The sequence below is a fragment of the Scyliorhinus torazame genome, chromosome 20 (genome assembly GCF_047496885.1).
Source record: "Scyliorhinus torazame isolate Kashiwa2021f chromosome 20, sScyTor2.1, whole genome shotgun sequence".
Taxonomy (NCBI): Eukaryota; Metazoa; Chordata; class Chondrichthyes; order Carcharhiniformes; family Scyliorhinidae; genus Scyliorhinus; species Scyliorhinus torazame.
Genome location: NC_092726.1, coordinates 116,288,194 through 116,302,100, shown reverse-complemented (window position 1 = coordinate 116,302,100; position 13,907 = coordinate 116,288,194).

Genomic DNA, 13,907 nt, shown 5'->3' with positions numbered 1-13,907 from the left:
TCTGTCTCTGTCTGTGTCTGTGTCTCTGTCACTGTCTCTGTCAATGTCACTGTCTCTGTGTCTGTCTGTGTCTGTGTCTGTGTCTCTCTCAATGTCACTGTCTCTGTCACTGTCTCTGTCTGTGTCTCTGTCTGTGTCTGTGCCTGTGTCTCTGTCACTGTCTCTGTCTGTGTCTGTGTCTCTCTCACTGTCTCTGTCAATTTCACTGTCTCTGTCACTGTCTCTGTCTCTGTCTGTGTCTCTGTCAATGTCACTGTCTCTGTCACTGTCTCTGTCTCTGTCTGTGTCTCTGTCTGTGTCTCTGTCTCTGTCTGTGTCTCTGTCACTGTCTCTGTCTGTGTCTCTGTCTGTGTCTCTGTCTCTGTCTCTGTCACTGTCTCTGTCACTGTCTCTGTCTGTGTCTCTGTCTCTGTCTGTGTCTCTGTCTGTGTCTCTGTCACTGTCTCTGTCACTGTCTCTGTCTGTGTCTCTGTCTGTGTCTCTGTCAATGTCACTGTCTCTGTCACTGTCTCTGTCTCTGTCTGTGTCTCTGTCTGTGTCTCTGTCTGTGTCTCTGTCTCTGTCTCTGTCTGTGTCTCTGTCACTGTCTCTGTCTGTGTCTGTGTCTGTGTCTCTGTCTCTGTCTCTGTCACTGTCTCTGTCACTGTCTCTGTCTGTGTCTCTGTCTCTGTCTGTGTCTCTGTCACTGTCTCTGTCACTGTCTCTGTCTGTGTCTCTGTCTGTGTCTCTGTCAATGTCACTGTCTCTGTCACTGTCTCTGTCTCTGTCTGTGTCTGTGTCTGTGTCTGTGACTGTGTCTGTGTCTCTGTCTCTGTCTCTGTCACTGTCTCTGTCACTGTCTCTGTCTGTGTCTCTGTCTGTGTCTCTGTCAATGTCACTGTCTATGTCACTGTCTCTGTCTGTGTCTCTTTCTGTGTCTCTGTCACTGTCTCTGTCACTGTCTCTGTCTGTGTCTCTGTCTCTGTCTGTGTCTCTGTCAATGTCACTGTCTCTGTCTCTGTCTGTGTCTCTGTCTGTGTCTCTGTCTCTGTCTGTGTCTCTGTCAATGTCACTGTCTCTGTCTCTGTCTGTGTCTCTGTCTGTGTCTGTGTCTCTGTCTGTGTCTCTGTCTGTGTCTGTGTCTCTGTCACTGTCTCTGTCTCGGTCTGTGTCTGTACCTCTTTGACTGTCTCTGTCAATGTCACTGTCTATGTCACTGTCTCTGTCTGTGTCTCTGTCTGTGTCTCTGTCACTGTCTCTGTCACTGTCTCTGTCACTGTCTCTGTCTGTGTCTCTGTCTCTGTCTGTGTCTCTGTCAATGTCACTGTCTCTGTCTCTGTCTGTGTCTCTGTCTGTGTCTGTGACTCTGTCTGTGTCTCTGTCTGTGTCTGTGTCTCTGTCTCTGTCTGTATCTCTGTCTGTGTCTGTGTCTGTGTCTCTGTCTGTGTCTGTGTCTGTGTCTGTGTCTCTGTCTCTGTCTGTGTCTCTGTCTGTGTCTCTGTCTCTGTCTGTGTCTCTGTCTGTGTCTCTGTCACTGTCACTGTCTCTGTCTGTGTCTCTGTCTGTGTCTCTGTCAATGTCACTGTCTCTGTCACTGTCTCTGTCTCTGTCTGTGTCTCTGTCTGTGTCTCTGTCTCTGTCCTTGTCTGTGTCTCTGTCTGTGTCTCTGTCACTGTCTCTGTCACTGTCTCTGTCTGTGTCTCTGTCTGTGTCTCTGTCTCTGTCTGTGTCTCTGTCTGTGTCTCTGTCACTGTCTCTGTCACTGTCTCTGTCTGTGTCTCTGTCAATGTCACTGTCTCTGTCTGTGTCTCTGTCAATGTCACTGTCTCTGTCACTGTCTCTGTCTCTGTCTGTGTCTCTGTCTGTGTCTCTGTCTGTGTCTCTGTCACTGTCTCTGTCTGTGTCTCTGTCTGTGTCTATGTCAATGTCACTGTCTCTGTCACTCTCTCTGTCTGTGTCTCTGTCTGTGTCTGTGCCTGTGTCTCTGTCACTGTCTCGGTCTGTGTCTGTGTCTCTGTCACTGTCTCTGTCAATGTCACTGTCTCTGTCACTGTCTCTGTCTCTGTCTGTGTCTCTATCTGTGTCTCTGTCTCTGTCTGTGTCTCTGTCTGTGTCTGTGCCTGTGTCTCTGTCACTGTCTCTGTCTCGGTCTGTGTCTGTGCCTCTGTGACTGTCTCTGTCAATGTCACTGTCTCTGTCTCTGTCTGTGTCTCTGTCTGTGTCTCTGTCTGTGTCTGTGCCTGTGTCTCTGTCACTGTCTGTGTCAGTGCCTGTGTCTCTGTCACTGTCTCTGTCTCGGTCTGTGTCTGTGCCTCTGTGACTGTCTCTGTCAATGTCACTGTCTCTGTCTCTGTCTGTGTCTCTGTCTGTGTCTCTGTCTCTGTCTGTGTCTGTGTCTCTGTCCCTGTCTCTGTCACTGTCTCTGTCTGTGTCTCTGTCTGTGTCTCTGTCAATGTCACTGTCACTGTCACTGTCTCTGTCTCTGTCTGTGTCTCTGTCTGTGTCTCTGTTTGTGTCTCTGTCTCTGTCTGTGTCTCTGTCACTGTCTCTGTCTGTGTCTCTGTCTGTGTCTCTGTCAATGTCACTGTCTCTGTCACTGTCTCTGTCTCTGTCTGTGTCTCTGTCTGTGTCTCTGTCTCTGTCTGTGTCTCCGTCTGTGTCTCTGTCACTGTCTCTGTCTCTGTCTGTGTCTCTGTCTGTGTCTCTGTCTCTGTCTGTGTCTCCGTCTGTGTCTCTGTCACTGTCTCTGTCACTGTCTCTGTCTGTGTCTGTGTCTGTGTCTCTGTCAATGTCACTGTCTCTGTCACTGTCTCTGTCTGTGTCTCTGTCTGTGTCTGTGCCTGTGTCTCTGTCACTGTCTCTGTCTGTGTCTGTGTCTCTGTCACTGTCTCTGTCAATGTCACTGTCTCTGTGTCTGTCTGTGTCTGTGTCTCTGTCAATGTCACTGTCTCTGTCACTGTCTCTGTCTGTGTCTCTGTCTGTGTCTGTGCCTGTGTCTCTGTCACTGTCTCTGTCTGTGTCTGTGTCTCTCTCACTGTCTCTGTCAATTTCACTGTCCCTGTCACTGTCTCTGTCTCTGTCTGTGTCTCTGTCAATGTCACTGTCTCTGTCACTGTCTCTGTCTGTGTCTCTGTCTGTGTCTCTGTCTGTGTCTCTGTCTCTGTCTCTGTCTGTGTCTCTGTCACTGTCTCTGTCTGTGTCTCTGTCTGTGTCTCTGTCTCTGTCTCTGTCACTGTCTCTGTCACTGTCTCTGTCTGTGTCTCTGTCTCTGTCTGTGTCTCTGTCTGTGTCTCTGTCACTGTCTCTGTCACTGTCTCTGTCTGTGTCTCTGTCTGTGTCTCTGTCAATGTCACTGTCTCTGTCACTGTCTCTGTCTCTGTCTGTGTCTGTGTCTGTGTCTGTGTCTGTGTCTGTGTCTCTGTCTCTGTCTCTGTCACTGTCTCTGTCACTGTCTCTGTCTGTGTCTCTGTCTGTGTCTCTGTCAATGTCACTGTCTATGTCACTGTCTCTGTCTGTGTCTCTTTCTGTGTCTCTGTCACTGTCTCTGTCACTGTCTCTGTCTCTGTCTGTGTCTCTGTCTCTGTCTGTGTCTCTGTCAATGTCACTGTCTCTGTCTCTGTCTGTGTCTCTGTCTGTGTCTGTGTCTCTGTCTGTGTCTCTGTCTGTGTCTGTGTCTCTGTCACTGTCTCTGTCTCGGTCTGTGTCTGTGCCTCTTTGACTGTCTCTGTCAATGTCACTGTCTATGTCACTGTCTCTGTCTGTGTCTCTGTCTGTGTCTCTGTCACTGTCTCTGTCACTGTCTCTGTCTGTGTCTCTGTCTGTGTCTGTGCCTGTGTCTCTGTCACTGTCTCTGTCTGTGTCTGTGTCTCTGTCACTGTCTCTGTCAATGTCACTGTCTCTGTGTCTGTCTGTGTCTGTGTCTCTGTCAATGTCACTGTCTCTGTCACTGTCTCTGTCTGTGTCTGTGCCTGTGTCTCTGTCACTGTCTCTGTCTGTGTCTGTGTCTCTCTCACTGTCTCTGTCAATTTCACTGTCCCTGTCACTGTCTCTGTCTCTGTCTGTGTCTCTGTCAATGTCACTGTCTCTGTCACTGTCTCTGTCTCTGTCTGTGTCTCTGTCTGTGTCCCTGTCTGTGTCTCTGTCTGTGTCTCTGTCTGTGTCTCTGTCACTGTCTCTGTCTGTGTCTCTGTCTGTGTCTCTGTCTGTGTCTCTGTCTCTGTCACTGTCTCTGTCACTGTCTCTGTCTGTGTCTCTGTCTCTGTCTGTGTCTCTGTCTGTGTCTCTGTCACTGTCTCTGTCACTGTCTCTGTCTGTGTCTCTGTCTGTGTCTCTGTCAATGTCACTGTCTCTGTCACTGTCTCTGTCTCTGTCTGTGCCTGTGTCTGTGTCTGTGTCTGTGTCTGTGTCTCTGTCTCTGTCTCTGTCACTGTCTCTGTCACTGTTTCTGTCTGTGTCTCTGTCTGTGTCTCTGTCAATGTCACTGTCTATGTCACTGTCTCTGTCTGTGTCTCTTTCTGTGTCTCTGTCACTGTCTCTGTCACTGTCTCTGTCTGTGTCTCTGTCTCTGTCTGTGTCTCTGTCAATGTCACTGTCTCTGTCTCTGTCTGTGTCTCTGTCTGTGTCTGTGTCTCTGTCTGTGTCTCTGTCTGTGTCTGTGTCTCTGTCACTGTCTCTGTCTCGGTCTGTGTCTGTGCCTCTTTGACTGTCTCTGTCAATGTCACTGTCTATGTCACTGTCTCTGTCTGTGTCTCTGTCTGTGTCTCTGTCACTGTCTCTGTCACTGTCTCTGTCACTGTCTCTGTCTGTGTCTCTGTCAATGTCACTGTCTCTGTCTCTGTCTGTGTCTCTGTCTGTGTCTGTGTCTCTGTCTGTGTCTCTGTCTGTGTCTGTGTCTCTGTCTCTGTCTGTATCTCTGTCTGTGTCTGTGTCTGTGTCTCTGTCTCTGTCTGTGTCTGTGTCTGTGTCTCTGTCTCTGTCTGTGTCTCTGTCTGTGTCTCTGTCTCTGTCTGTGTCTCTGTCTGTGTCTCTGTCACTGTCACTGTCTCTGTCTGTGTTTCTGTCTGTGTCTCTGTCAATGTCACTGTCTCTGTCACTGTCTCTGTCTCTGTCTGTGTCTCTGTCTGTGTCTCTGTCTCTGTCCTTGTCTGTGTCTCTGTCTGTGTCTCTGTCACTGTCTCTGTCACTGTCTCTGTCTGTGTCTCTGTCTGTGTCTCTGTCTCTGTCTGTGTCTCTGTCTGTGTCTCTGTCACTGTCTCTGTCACTGTCTCTGTCTGTGTCTCTGTCTGTGTCACTGTCTCTGTCTGTGTCTCTGTCAATGTCACTGTCTCTGTCACTGGCTCTGTCTCTGTCTGTGTCTCTGTCTGTGTCTCTGTCTGTGTCTCTGTCACTCTCTCTGTCTGTGTCTCTGTCTGTGTCTATGTCAATGTCACTGTCTCTGTCACTCTCTCTGTCTGTGTCTCTGTCTGTGTCTGTGCCTGTGTCTCTGTCACTGTCTCGGTCTGTGTCTGTGTCTCTGTCACTGTCTCTGTCAATGTCACTGTCTCTGTCACTGTCTCTGTCTCTGTCTGTGTCTCTGTCTGTGTCTCTGCCTCTGTCTGTGTCTCTGTCCCTGTCTCTGTCACTGTCTCTGTCTGTGTCTCTGTCTGTGTCTCTGTCAATGTCACTGTCACTGTCACTGTCTCTGTCTCTGTCTGTGTCTCTGTCTGTGTCTCTGTTTGTGTCTCTGTCTCTGTCTGTGTCTCTGTCACTGTCTCTGTCTGTGTCTCTGTCTGTGTCTCTGTCAATGTCACTGTCTCTGTCACTGTCTCTGTCTCTGTCTGTGTCTCTGTCTGTGTCTCTGTCTCTGTCTGTGTCTCCGTCTGTGTCTCTGTCACTGTCTCTGTCTCTGTCTGTGTCTCTGTCTGTGTCTCTGTCTCTGTCTGTGTCTCCGTCTGTGTCTCTGTCACTGTCTCTGTCACTGTCTCTGTCTGTGTCTGTGTCTGTGTCTGTGTCTCTGTCAATGTCACTGTCTCTGTCACTGTCTCTGTCTGTGTCTCTGTCTGTGTCTGTGCCTGTGTCTCTGTCACTGTCTCTGTCTGTGTCTGTGTCTCTGTCACTGTCTCTGTCAATGTCACTGTCTCTGTGTCTGTCTGTGTCTGTGTCTGTGTCTCTGTCAATGTCACTGTCTCTGTCACTGTCTCTGTCTGTGTCTCTGTCTGTGTCTGTGCCTGTGTCTCTGTCACTGTCTCTGTCTGTGTCTGTGTCTCTCTCACTGTCTCTGTCAATTTCACTGTCTCTGTCACTGTCTCTGTCTCTGTCTGTGTCTCTGTCAATGTCACTGTCTCTGTCACTGTCTCTGTCTCTGTCTGTGTCTCTGTCTGTGTCTCTGTCTGTGTCTCTGTCTCTGTCTGTGTCTCTGTCACTGTCTCTGTCTGTGTCTCTGTCTGTGTCTCTGTCTCTGTCTCTGTCACTGTCTCTGTCACTGTCTCTGTCTGTGTCTCTGTCTCTGTCTGTGTCTCTGTCTGTGTCTCTGTCACTGTCTCTGTCACTGTCTCTGTCTGTGTCTCTGTCTGTGTCTCTGTCAATGTCACTGTCTCTGTCACTGTCTCTGTCTCTGTCTGTGTCTCTGTCTGTGTCTCTGTCTGTGTCTCTGTCACTGTCTCTCTCTGTGTCTCTGTCTGTGTCTCTGTCTGTGTCTCTGTCTGTGTCTCTGTCTCTGTCTGTGTCTCTGTCACTGTCTCTGTCTGTGTCTCTGTCTGTGTCTCTGTCTCTGTCTCTGTCACTGTCTCTGTCACTGTCTCTGTCTGTGTCTCTGTCTCTGTCTGTGTCTCTGTCTGTGTCTCTGTCACTGTCTCTGTCACTGTCTCTGTCTGTGTCTCTGTCTGTGTCTCTGTCAATGTCACTGTCTCTGTCACTGTCTCTGTCTCTGTCTGTGTCTCTGTCTGTGTCTCTGTCTGTGTCTCTGTCTCTGTCTCTGTCTGTGTCTCTGTCACTGTCTCTGTCTGTGTCTCTGTCTGTGTCTCTGTCTCTGTCTCTGTCACTGTCTCTGTCACTGTCTCTGTCTGTGTCTCTGTCTCTGTCTGTGTCTCTGTCACTGTCTCTGTCACTGTCTCTGTCTGTGTCTCTGTCTGTGTCTCTGTCAATGTCACTGTCTCTGTCACTGTCTCTGTCTCTGTCTGTGTCTGTGTCTGTGTCTGTGTCTGTGTCTCTGTCTCTGTCTCTGTCACTGTCTCTGTCACTGTCTCTGTCTGTGTCTCTGTCTGTGTCTCTGTCAATGTCACTGTCTATGTCACTGTCTCTGTCTGTGTCTCTTTCTGTGTCTCTGTCACTGTCTCTGTCACTGTCTCTGTCTGTGTCTCTGTCTGTGTCTCTGTCAATGTCACTGTCTCTGTCTCTGTCTGTGTCTCTGTCTGTGTCTGTGTCTCTGTCTGTGTCTCTGTCTGTGTCTGTGTCTCTGTCACTGTCTCTGTCTCGGTCTGTGTCTGTGCCTCTTTGACTGTCTCTGTCAATGTCACTGTCTATGTCACTGTCTCTGTCTGTGTCTCTGTCTGTGTCTCTGTCACTGTCTCTGTCACTGTCTCTGTCACTGTCTCTGTCTGTGTCTCTGTCTCTGTCTGTGTCTCTGTCAATGTCACTGTCTCTGTCTCTGTCTGTGTCTCTGTCTGTGTCTGTGTCTCTGTCTGTGTCTCTGTCTGTGTCTCTGTCTCTGTCTCTGTCTGTATCTCTGTCTGTGTCTGTGTCTGTGTCTGTGTCTGTGTCTGTGTCTGTGTCTCTGTCTCTGTCTGTGTCTCTGTCTGTGTCTCTGTCTCTGTCTGTGTCTCTGTCTGTGTCTCTGTCACTGTCACTGTCTCTGTCTGTGTCTCTGTCTGTGTCTCTGTCAATGTCACTGTCTCTGTCACTGTCTCTGTCTCTGTCTGTGTCTCTGTCTGTGTCTCTGTCTCTGTCCTTGTCTGTGTCTCTGTCTGTGTCTCTGTCACTGTCTCTGTCACTGTCTCTGTCTGTGTCTCTGTCTGTGTCTCTGTCTCTGTCTGTGTCTCTGTCTGTGTCTCTGTCACTGTCTCTGTCACTGTCTCTGTCTGTGTCTCTGTCAATGTCACTGTCTCTGTCTGTGTCTCTGTCAATGTCACTGTCTCTGTCACTGTCTCTGTCTCTGTCTGTGTCTCTGTCTGTGTCTCTGTCTGTGTCTCTGTCACTGTCTCTGTCTGTGTCTCTGTCTGTGTCTATGTCAATGTCACTGTCTCTGTCACTCTCTCTGTCTGTGTCTCTGTCTGTGTCTGTGCCTGTGTCTCTGTCACTGTCTCGGTCTGTGTCTGTGTCTCTGTCACTGTCTCTGTCAATGTCACTGTCTCTGTCTCTGTCTGTGTCTCTGTCTGTGTCTCTGTCTCTGTCTGTGTCTCTGTCCCTGTCTCTGTCACTGTCTCTGTCTGTGTCTCTGTCTGTGTCTCTGTCAATGTCACTGTCACTGTCACTGTCTCTGTCTCTGTCTGTGTCTCTGTCTGTGTCTCTGTTTGTGTCTCTGTCTCTGTCTGTGTCTCTGTCACTGTCTCTGTCTGTGTCTCTGTCTGTGTCTCTGTCAATGTCACTGTCTCTGTCACTGTCTCTGTCTCTGTCTGTGTCTCTGTCTGTGTCTCTGTCTCTGTCTGTGTCTCCGTCTGTGTCTCTGTCACTGTCTCTGTCTCTGTCTGTGTCTCTGTCTGTGTCTCTGTCTCTGTCTGTGTCTCCGTCTGTGTCTCTGTCACTGTCTCTGTCACTGTCTCTGTCTGTGTCTGTGTCTGTGTCTGTGTCTCTGTCAATGTCACTGTCTCTGTCACTGTCTCTGTCTGTGTCTCTGTCTGTGTCTGTGCCTGTGTCTCTGTCTGTCTCTGTCTGTGTCTGTGTCTCTGTCACTGTCTCTGTCAATGTCACTGTCTCTGTGTCTGTCTGTGTCTGTGTCTGTGTCTCTCTCAATGTCACTGTCTCTGTCACTGTCTCTGTCTGTGTCTCTGTCTGTGTCTGTGCCTGTGTCTCTGTCACTGTCTCTGTCTGTGTCTGTGTCTCTCTCACTGTCTCTGTCAATTTCACTGTCTCTGTCACTGTCTCTGTCTCTGTCTGTGTCTCTGTCAATGTCACTGTCTCTGTCACTGTCTCTGTCTCTGTCTGTGTCTCTGTCTGTGTCTGTGCCTGTGTCTCTGTCTGTCTCTGTCTGTGTCTGTGTCTCTGTCACTGTCTCTGTCAATGTCACTGTCTCTGTGTCTGTCTGTGTCTGTGTCTGTGTCTCTCTCAATGTCACTGTCTCTGTCACTGTCTCTGTCTGTGTCTCTGTCTGTGTCTGTGCCTGTGTCTCTGTCACTGTCTCTGTCTGTGTCTGTGTCTCTCTCACTGTCTCTGTCAATTTCACTGTCTCTGTCACTGTCTCTGTCTCTGTCTGTGTCTCTGTCAATGTCACTGTCTCTGTCACTGTCTCTGTCTCTGTCTGTGTCTCTGTCTGTGTCTCTGTCTCTGTCTGTGTCTCTGTCACTGTCTCTGTCTGTGTCTCTGTCTGTGTCTCTGTCTCTGTCTCTGTCACTGTCTCTGTCACTGTCTCTGTCTGTGTCTCTGTCTCTGTCTGTGTCTCTGTCTGTGTCTCTGTCACTGTCTCTGTCACTGTCTCTGTCTGTGTCTCTGTCTGTGTCTCTGTCAATGTCACTGTCTCTGTCACTGTCTCTGTCTCTGTCTGTGTCTCTGTCTGTGTCTCTGTCTGTGTCTCTGTCTCTGTCTCTGTCTGTGTCTCTGTCACTGTCTCTGTCTGTGTCTGTGTCTGTGTCTCTGTCTCTGTCTCTGTCACTGTCTCTGTCACTGTCTCTGTCTGTGTCTCTGTCTCTGTCTGTGTCTCTGTCACTGTCTCTGTCACTGTCTCTGTCTGTGTCTCTGTCTGTGTCTCTGTCAATGTCACTGTCTCTGTCACTGTCTCTGTCTCTGTCTGTGTCTGTGTCTGTGTCTGTGACTGTGTCTGTGTCTCTGTCTCTGTCTCTGTCACTGTCTCTGTCACTGTCTCTGTCTGTGTCTCTGTCTGTGTCTCTGTCAATGTCACTGTCTATGTCACTGTCTCTGTCTGTGTCTCTTTCTGTGTCTCTGTCACTGTCTCTGTCACTGTCTCTGTCTGTGTCTCTGTCTCTGTCTGTGTCTCTGTCAATGTCACTGTCTCTGTCTCTGTCTGTGTCTCTGTCTGTGTCTCTGTCTCTGTCTGTGTCTCTGTCAATGTCACTGTCTCTGTCTCTGTCTGTGTCTCTGTCTGTGTCTGTGTCTCTGTCTGTGTCTCTGTCTGTGTCTGTGTCTCTGTCACTGTCTCTGTCTCGGTCTGTGTCTGTACCTCTTTGACTGTCTCTGTCAATGTCACTGTCTATGTCACTGTCTCTGTCTGTGTCTCTGTCTGTGTCTCTGTCACTGTCTCTGTCACTGTCTCTGTCACTGTCTCTGTCTGTGTCTCTGTCTCTGTCTGTGTCTCTGTCAATGTCACTGTCTCTGTCTCTGTCTGTGTCTCTGTCTGTGTCTGTGACTCTGTCTGTGTCTCTGTCTGTGTCTGTGTCTCTGTCTCTGTCTGTATCTCTGTCTGTGTCTGTGTCTGTGTCTCTGTCTGTGTCTGTGTCTGTGTCTGTGTCTCTGTCTCTGTCTGTGTCTCTGTCTGTGTCTCTGTCTCTGTCTGTGTCTCTGTCTGTGTCTCTGTCACTGTCACTGTCTCTGTCTGTGTCTCTGTCTGTGTCTCTGTCAATGTCACTGTCTCTGTCACTGTCTCTGTCTCTGTCTGTGTCTCTGTCTGTGTCTCTGTCTCTGTCCTTGTCTGTGTCTCTGTCTGTGTCTCTGTCACTGTCTCTGTCACTGTCTCTGTCTGTGTCTCTGTCTGTGTCTCTGTCTCTGTCTGTGTCTCTGTCTGTGTCTCTGTCACTGTCTCTGTCACTGTCTCTGTCTGTGTCTCTGTCAATGTCACTGTCTCTGTCTGTGTCTCTGTCAATGTCACTGTCTCTGTCACTGTCTCTGTCTCTGTCTGTGTCTCTGTCTGTGTCTCTGTCTGTGTCTCTGTCACTGTCTCTGTCTGTGTCTCTGTCTGTGTCTATGTCAATGTCACTGTCTCTGTCACTCTCTCTGTCTGTGTCTCTGTCTGTGTCTGTGCCTGTGTCTCTGTCACTGTCTCGGTCTGTGTCTGTGTCTCTGTCACTGTCTCTGTCAATGTCACTGTCTCTGTCACTGTCTCTGTCTCTGTCTGTGTCTCTATCTGTGTCTCTGTCTCTGTCTGTGTCTCTGTCTGTGTCTGTGCCTGTGTCTCTGTCACTGTCTCTGTCTCGGTCTGTGTCTGTGCCTCTGTGACTGTCTCTGTCAATGTCACTGTCTCTGTCTCTGTCTGTGTCTCTGTCTGTGTCTCTGTCTGTGTCTGTGCCTGTGTCTCTGTCACTGTCTGTGTCAGTGCCTGTGTCTCTGTCACTGTCTCTGTCTCGGTCTGTGTCTGTGCCTCTGTGACTGTCTCTGTCAATGTCACTGTCTCTGTCTCTGTCTGTGTCTCTGTCTGTGTCTCTGTCTCTGTCTGTGTCTGTGTCTCTGTCCCTGTCTCTGTCACTGTCTCTGTCTGTGTCTCTGTCTGTGTCTCTGTCAATGTCACTGTCACTGTCACTGTCTCTGTCTCTGTCTGTGTCTCTGTCTGTGTCTCTGTTTGTGTCTCTGTCTCTGTCTGTGTCTCTGTCACTGTCTCTGTCTGTGTCTCTGTCTGTGTCTCTGTCAATGTCACTGTCTCTGTCACTGTCTCTGTCTCTGTCTGTGTCTCTGTCTGTGTCTCTGTCTCTGTCTGTGTCTCCGTCTGTGTCTCTGTCACTGTCTCTGTCTCTGTCTGTGTCTCTGTCTGTGTCTCTGTCTCTGTCTGTGTCTCCGTCTGTGTCTCTGTCACTGTCTCTGTCACTGTCTCTGTCTGTGTCTGTGTCTGTGTCTCTGTCAATGTCACTGTCTCTGTCACTGTCTCTGTCTGTGTCTCTGTCTGTGTCTGTGCCTGTGTCTCTGTCACTGTCTCTGTCTGTGTCTGTGTCTCTGTCACTGTCTCTGTCAATGTCACTGTCTCTGTGTCTGTCTGTGTCTGTGTCTCTGTCAATGTCACTGTCTCTGTCACTGTCTCTGTCTGTGTCTCTGTCTGTGTCTGTGCCTGTGTCTCTGTCACTGTCTCTGTCTGTGTCTGTGTCTCTCTCACTGTCTCTGTCAATTTCACTGTCCCTGTCACTGTCTCTGTCTCTGTCTGTGTCTCTGTCAATGTCACTGTCTCTGTCACTGTCTCTGTCTGTGTCTCTGTCTGTGTCTCTGTCACTGTCTCTGTCACTGTCTCTGTCTGTGTCTCTGTCTGTGTCTCTGTCAATGTCACTGTCTCTGTCACTGTCTCTGTCTCTGTCTGTGTCTCTGTCTGTGTCTCTGTCTGTGTCTCTGTCTCTGTCTCTGTCTGTGTCTCTGTCACTGTCTCTGTCTGTGTCTCTGTCTGTGTCTCTGTCTCTGTCTCTGTCACTGTCTCTGTCACTGTCTCTGTCTGTGTCTCTGTCTCTGTCTGTGTCTCTGTCACTGTCTCTGTCACTGTCTCTGTCTGTGTCTCTGTCTGTGTCTCTGTCAATGTCACTGTCTCTGTCACTGTCTCTGTCTCTGTCTGTGTCTGTGTCTGTGTCTGTGTCTGTGTCTCTGTCTCTGTCTCTGTCACTGTCTCTGTCACTGTCTCTGTCTGTGTCTCTGTCTGTGTCTCTGTCAATGTCACTGTCTATGTCACTGTCTCTGTCTGTGTCTCTTTCTGTGTCTCTGTCACTGTCTCTGTCACTGTCTCTGTCTGTGTCTCTGTCTGTGTCTCTGTCAATGTCACTGTCTCTGTCTCTGTCTGTGTCTCTGTCTGTGTCTGTGTCTCTGTCTGTGTCTCTGTCTGTGTCTGTGTCTCTGTCACTGTCTCTGTCTCGGTCTGTGTCTGTGCCTCTTTGACTGTCTCTGTCAATGTCACTGTCTATGTCACTGTCTCTGTCTGTGTCTCTGTCTGTGTCTCTGTCACTGTCTCTGTCACTGTCTCTGTCACTGTCTCTGTCTGTGTCTCTGTCTCTGTCTGTGTCTCTGTCAATGTCACTGTCTCTGTCTCTGTCTGTGTCTCTGTCTGTGTCTGTGTCTCTGTCTGTGTCTCTGTCTGTGTCTCTGTCTCTGTCTCTGTCTGTATCTCTGTCTGTGTCTGTGTCTGTGTCTGTGTCTGTGTCTGTGTCTGTGTCTCTGTCTCTGTCTGTGTCTCTGTCTGTGTCTCTGTCTCTGTCTGTGTCTCTGTCTGTGTCTCTGTCACTGTCACTGTCTCTGTCTGTGTCTCTGTCTGTGTCTCTGTCAATGTCACTGTCTCTGTCACTGTCTCTGTCTCTGTCTGTGTCTCTGTCTGTGTCTCTGTCTCTGTCCTTGTCTGTGTCTCTGTCTGTGTCTCTGTCACTGTCTCTGTCACTGTCTCTGTCTGTGTCTCTGTCTGTGTCTCTGTCTCTGTCTGTGTCTCTGTCTGTGTCTCTGTCACTGTCTCTGTCACTGTCTCTGTCTGTGTCTCTGTCAATGTCACTGTCTCTGTCTGTGTCTCTGTCAATGTCACTGTCTCTGTCACTGTCTCTGTCTCTGTCTGTGTCTCTGTCTGTGTCTCTGTCTGTGTCTCTGTCACTGTCTCTGTCTGTGTCTCTGTCTGTGTCTATGTCAATGTCACTGTCTCTGTCACTCTCTCTGTCTGTGTCTCTGTCTGTGTCTGTGCCTGTGTCTCTGTCACTGTCTCGGTCTGTGTCTGTGTCTCTGTCACTGTCTCTGTCAATGTCACTGTCTCTGTCTCTGTCTGTGTCTCTGTCTGTGTCTCTGTCTCTGTCTGTGTCTCTGTCCCTGTCTCTGTCACTGTCTCTGTCTGTGTCTCTGTCTGTGTCTCTGTCAATGTCACTGTCACTGTCACTGTCTCTGTCTCTGTCTGTGTCTCTGTCTGT